The sequence below is a fragment of the Micromys minutus genome, assembly GCF_963924665.1.
Source record: "Micromys minutus genome assembly, chromosome: 22".
NCBI lineage: Eukaryota > Metazoa > Chordata > Mammalia > Rodentia > Muridae > Micromys > Micromys minutus.
The window spans coordinates 7,476,572-7,482,571 of NC_137957.1; the positions used below are offsets into that span (position 1 = coordinate 7,476,572).

Genomic DNA, 6,000 nt, shown 5'->3' on the forward strand with positions numbered 1-6,000 from the left:
ATACACACACACATACACACATACACACATACATACATACATACATATACATGTAAGAAACATAATTTTTTTACATTTATCCTGAACACTTTCCTTGTGCACGCATGAGGAGACCCGGCACGCTCGTCCTGAAGCTAACTGTACGAAACATTATCATTGCTTTCACACAAGACACAGAAATGTTTAAGTGTTTCTGAAACTGAAGAAAACTTACTAGAAATGGTGCTGTGAACAGACCTAAAAGGGTGAAACAGAACTTTGGAAGGCACTGTTACCAATTTGCCTAAATTATTAGAAATCATTTATTTAAAAAAAGGCAGGGCCTGGAGTCCACACCTGTTAATGCATCACTAAGAGAGCCAGAGGAAGGGGCTCTGTGGGAGTTCCAAGACAGCCAGAGCTACATAAGGACACTCAGAAGACAAAAACAAAACAGAACAGAACATGGTGGGGACTGAAGCGATGCCTAGGTGGTTAAGAGCATGTGCTGATCTTATAAAGACCAGAGTATGTATGTATGTCATGCTGGGCAGCTCATAACTGCTGACAGACAGCTCTAATTCCTCTAATGGAGGGATGTAATGCCTCCAGCCTCCATCACCGCCCCCCCCACACACACACACACAAGGTGTCACCCTGTTAAACAGCCCAGACTGGACCAGGAGTCACTACACAAAGGTAACTCTGAACCCTGATTTCACACCCTTCATCTCACAAGTGCTAAACATAAGCCAGAAAGTCTTTTCCTACCATACTACTTCCTGTACATTAATACTGGAGGCAGATCTAGTCAAATGTTTAGGAGAGCCCCAATTCTCTTACCTCGGACAAGCGGCTCTCTCATGGGCAGGACAGCTTTCAATTTCCTGGCAAACATTTAAGCCAAAACCTTTGCCATTACATTCCTACAAAGTGCTGTGTAAAATATGCCTCATCCTTTACCTTCCGGAAGAGCAGTCAAGACTGCCAGAGAGGAATCTCACCCAGACCACTCCAGCCAGGCCAGAGAAGGTAACCAAGAAGGAAAGGAAAAAAATAGGGCATACCCCAAAGCACTTAAAAGCCTGCTTCTTTCTCCTCAAACTTAATGAAGGGGTGGAGGATCAAATGTTCTCTAAGACCAAATCCTCCACTGTTAAAGGAAGTTACTTTTACAGTTTTCAGCTCAACTGTTACCTACAGAGGCAGAGGACCAGCACTTCCCACCTACTGAATACTCCTAAGAGCAGCCTGCTCACTGACTGAGTCTCGGCATGCTATGAATGAATCTCACAGATCTAAGACCACGCACAACGCCTTGAGACAGTAAGCGCACTTGAGGCTCTCCAAGAGGACTGGGTTTGGTTCTCAGCACCCACGTGACAACTCATAACTGCCTCAACTTCAGTTCCAGGTGGTCCTATACCCTCATGGCCTCAGCAGGCACCAGGCATATAATGGCACAAATACATGCATATAAAATAAAATAAACCTGTTTAAAAAAAAAAAAAAAAAAAAAGACTAACCACACAAAAGGTCTTCCATTCCCTTCTCCACAGAAAATATCCCAGGAAATGATTGGGGAATGGGGGAGATCTTCCAATGAATACCTTACAGAATCCTACCATTAGTTCACTACCAGGAAAGAGCTCAAGAATACAGCCAGGTGGAGTAGTCCTTGCCTGTACCTCAGCTGTTTGGGAGGCTGGAAGAGGAGGCGCAATGGAGCCTAAGTGTTCCTGGGCACACTAGGCACCAGCACACCCTCTTACCTCGTCAGTAGTAAGCACTCAATGTTGGGTGGCGATGCACACCAAATGTGCCCAAGTGACAAAGACACAGCAATTAGCAAAACAAGAAACCAGTCCTTCCGAAGCTTTCATTTTTACAGAAAAGACTAAAGCTCAAAGAAAGTGGCCAGGTGACAAGAGGGCAGCAGAAAAATTAGTAGGAATCACCCGAGTCCTTTGCAATGCAGACAGCTATGGAAATATCTGAGTTAGGGCCCCTGGAGGAACCACTGGTAGAGGTGAGAGGACAGGGTATGCAGCCTTATAAGGGCAAGATGCTCCAAGAACACAAAGCAAAAGCAGTCTCTGGGCAAAAGTGTGCTAGAGTGTTTTAGCAATAACCAGGAGGTCAGTGTATACTTTAGGGGACATTAGTGTTGCAAAACCGCAGTGTTACAGGCAAATATAAAGACCCAGTTTTCGGTAGGGCATAATGTGTAATCCCAGAGCTCCAGACAGTGAGACAGGAAGACTGAGGGGAGTTTGACACCAGCTGGAGCTAGAGCAAGCCTCTGTCTCAGTTACTAATTTAACAAAGACTAGGAGAACCAGGTTAACTCTGAATCAGGAAGCCATGCCCTCTTCAGATTCCTTTCCATTAAAAAAATTTACTGTTTTGTTTTGGTTGTTGTTTTGGTTTTTCTGAGACAGGGTCCCTTGTATTGCAGGCTGTCCTCAAATTCTGTCTGTAGTGGAGAACCATCTTAAATTTCTGGTCCCCCTGCCTCCACCTCCTGAGTAGTTAGCACAGTACCCTCCTGGTCTTACACACTGCCAGGAAGTGAAGCCCAGGGCTTTGTGCATGCTAGGTAAGCATTCTGCCATTCCAGTTATAATCTGAGCCCAAGGCATACTGTTTTTAATCACATTTATCCACTTATTTATCGATTTTGCTGTTGTTGATTTGTTATTTTTGAGACAGGATACTGTTTTAGAACCCAAGTTAACCTTGGGCTCTACCCTATACTCCTGGTTGGCCTCAAACTCAGGATCCCTGGTACTGTGATCCCTGGCTGGGCGTCCTGGAACTCGGATGGTAGATCAGGTTGGCCTCAAAAGCAGAGATCCTCCAGCCTCCATTAAAGGATTAAAGGAGTGCACCATCACCTGGATGGAACTGCCAAGTCTTAAAATCATAATTTTTGCTGACATTTCGTCAGCAGGATTCTCTGTTCTAAAAATCACTGTGGAAAATAGCTACTGGGGAAGAGAAAGATAAAATAAGTGAAATGAAGTAACCTAGTTCAGGACTGTCCACATCTACTTCAAGGCTTATCTTAACGCCCGAGTCTTGTGGGATAGGGGCTTTACTGAAGAGAGGAAAGATGCATTTGGAAGAGAGGCTGCAAATGACTAACCTGTCAATTTAACTATCTGAAAATACAATAAAATGCTAGGAATCTGTGATGGTATGTGGTACTTGTCACATCCCCAGAGCCTTCAAGTTGCCTACAAACATCAGCTAGGGCAGCGACTTGGAGGGGTGGAGGTGGGGGTGGATACAAGGCCACTCCTTCCCTCGGTTTTAATAAGTTTTGAGTGTGTGATTGGGTCATTCCTCACCATTATGCAAAAAAAAAAAAAAAAAAACAAAAAAAAACAAAAAAAAAACATTGACTTCGAGTTACAATTCTCCCCGGTTACTAGGCCAATGGTGACAAACGTTGAAGACTGTTTAGCCCTACGGGAAAGCACGAGTTTGAGCTTAGCACAGGCCCAACTTCTCGGAGCTCCAGAACATCTGCCAGCATGTGCCAACTCAAAGCTGCGGCCAAGCTCCGAACTCCGATCCTCCAACACGGGCTCCGCCGCAAACGGACAGGGACGAGCGCTCGGCGCCGCCGCCCTCGGCGCAGCCACAGGGCCGCCGCACCGCCCGGCCCCTCGCTCGGCCACAGGTGGCGCCGCCCCCTCCCCGCGGCCCGCGGCCCCCGCTCCGCGCGCTCCCGCGGCCCGACCCTTCCCGGGCGCCGCGGCACGGCCCGCACCCGGCCCGCGGCCGCCACGCCCCCTGCCCGCGCGCCGCCCGCCCCCCGGCCCGAGGTGGCCTCACCTCACGGGGGCCAGCGCGGGGAGGGCGCCCGGTGTCCGCCCGCCGCCCGGGCCCACGGCCGCTCGGCTGCGGCTCGGCCCCGACGGCCGGCGGCGGCGGCGGCGGCGGCGGCGGCGCGCTTCTGGGGGCGGGCTCTCCTCGGAGGGGGGTCTCCCCGGGCCCGGGGCGGGGAGGCAGGGGAGTGGGGCGGGGGAGGGGAAGGAGGGGGGAGAGGGGAAGAGAAGGGGCCCAAACCCGGAGAGGGAGAAAAGGGGGGAGGGGGAGAAGCAGAAGGGGAAGAAAGGCCCCGGAGTCCGCCCCCCGCTGCGGCCTGCGCGCTACGTCACCACGTCCGGCGTGGTCGTCAGCGCGTCCCGCGCCGCTCGCGTCCCTGCTTCCTGTGTGCGCCTCCCCGGGCCCGCGGGTGCGCCCTCGTCGGCGCGCGCCTTCCCCGCCTCGCCGCGCACGCGCTCCCGCGTTCCCTCAGGGCCCGGAAGTCCTGCGGGTGTCGCTCTCGGAGACTCTCGCTCCTGGCCGAGGCCTGCCTGTGCACAGCACTTCAAGGACTTTAATTAGGGCGGTAACTTGGGAGGGGCAGGGGGGAGAGGAGGGCTGGCTACGTAGCCCAGGCGAGCCCCCACCCACCTTTCTCCTCAGTCTCCTTGCCCCCCACCGCTAGCTAGGACTGCAACTCCTGCACCCAAAATAAAGCTCATCGTTTTTTTGTCTTCGTCTTGAGGCATCTCTATGTAGTCCTCGCTGTATTGGAATGAACTATGTTTGTAGTCCAGGCTGGCCTCGAACTCACGAGATCCTCCTGCCTCTGCCTCATCCGTCAGAGAATCACGTTCTTATGCCCTTTCAAAGGTGCAGTCCTTTTATTTGGAACCGTCATCTTAAATTTCTAACCTCTAAATGCACTCTGCAAAGCAAGTTCTGGGACAGCCAGGGTTATTTAAAATAAATAAATAAAAATTTCAACCCAACTCTCACATTTTGTCTATTGTAGGTACAATCAATGTACTTAGTGGCTGTGTGATAAATACTTTGTGTTGGTTTACAACCCTTAAGGAATCAGGGTAAGGGGCCGGAGACCCTGCTTAAGCAGTTGCTCATGAGAAATGGGTTGGTTCTCAGCACCCACAGGGCAATGCACATACATGCATAGAGTCTGAACACCCTTACAAATAAATAAAACCTTTTTTTAAATGTAGTCTTAACTCAGTGGGATTCTTAACTCACTAAACAGTTGCAAGAACAATGGGGGAGGGTGCTAATTACAGCCCACTGTAAGTGGTTATTGGTGTGCTGTGGAAAAAAGAAAGAACAATTAGTTCTTCAAGGTGAAAACCCACCAAGCTTCTGATAAACTACAGGCAAACATTCAGCTAGCCTTAAAAAATCCAAATAGAGGTTTGTCCTTCCATTGGACAGGGAAGAAGCCAGGCATGGAATCAGGCACGCACAGGCTACACCATTCAGGAAGCTGTGCACACAGTACTGGTAAATCCCTGAAGTTCAATGGTGGCCTGGTCAAAATTGCAATACCCTGTGTATTTAAAATAGCCAGAAGTAAAAATAAAAGGTGTGTAGTAGGGGACAAGGGGAGTTAATAGGATTTGAACCTACATATCAGTCAAGAGCTTTTATCACAGTTATAGTCACGGTCTTTTTTTTTTTTTTTTTTTTTTTTTTTGAGAGGGGGAAGTGTGTGTTCACTACTAGCTCTGGCTAACCCTTGAACTCACTGTATTCACACACACCAGGTCAGCTTGTAACTCTATCAGCCTCTGCCTCCTGAGTGCTGAGTTTAAGGACCTGGACCCACAGTCCATCTTAAACTGGTATTTCTTAATGAATAAAGTTATAAACTCAGTGTGGCTGCCCTTGCCTATTGTGGATTCAATAAGAATGGTCTCCATAGGCTCCTGCATTTCAATGCTTGGTTCCCAGTTGGTGGAACTGTTTGGGAAGGATTAGGAGGTGTGGCCTTGCTGGAGGAGGTATATAGCTAGGGGTGGGCTTTGAGGTTTTAAAAGCCTATACACATACACTCTAACCTTCTCCCCCTCCTCCTCCCTTTTCCCCTCCTCCCTCTCTCTCCCTCTCACTGGCTTGTGCATCAAGATCTAAGCTCTCAGCTACTGCTTCCCACCATGATGGTAATGGACTCTTTAACTCTCTGAAATGGTGAGCCCC

At 49.5% G+C, this 6,000-nt stretch overlaps 1 protein-coding gene across 12 annotated transcripts in view; it reads right to left on the bottom strand.

The window, feature by feature from the left end:
• The window catches only part of R3HDM2 (R3H domain containing 2), a 114,487-nt gene extending 110,487 nt beyond the window's left edge, over positions 1–4,000 (bottom strand). For all 12 annotated transcript variants that reach the window (XM_080935229.1, XM_080935237.1, XM_080935228.1 and 9 more), the window contains exon 1: positions 3,823–4,000. The gene's annotated coding sequence lies outside the window, so the exon portion shown is untranslated. The remainder of the gene's footprint in view (positions 1–3,822) is intronic.
• Between the last annotated feature and the right edge of the window lie 2,000 nt (positions 4,001–6,000).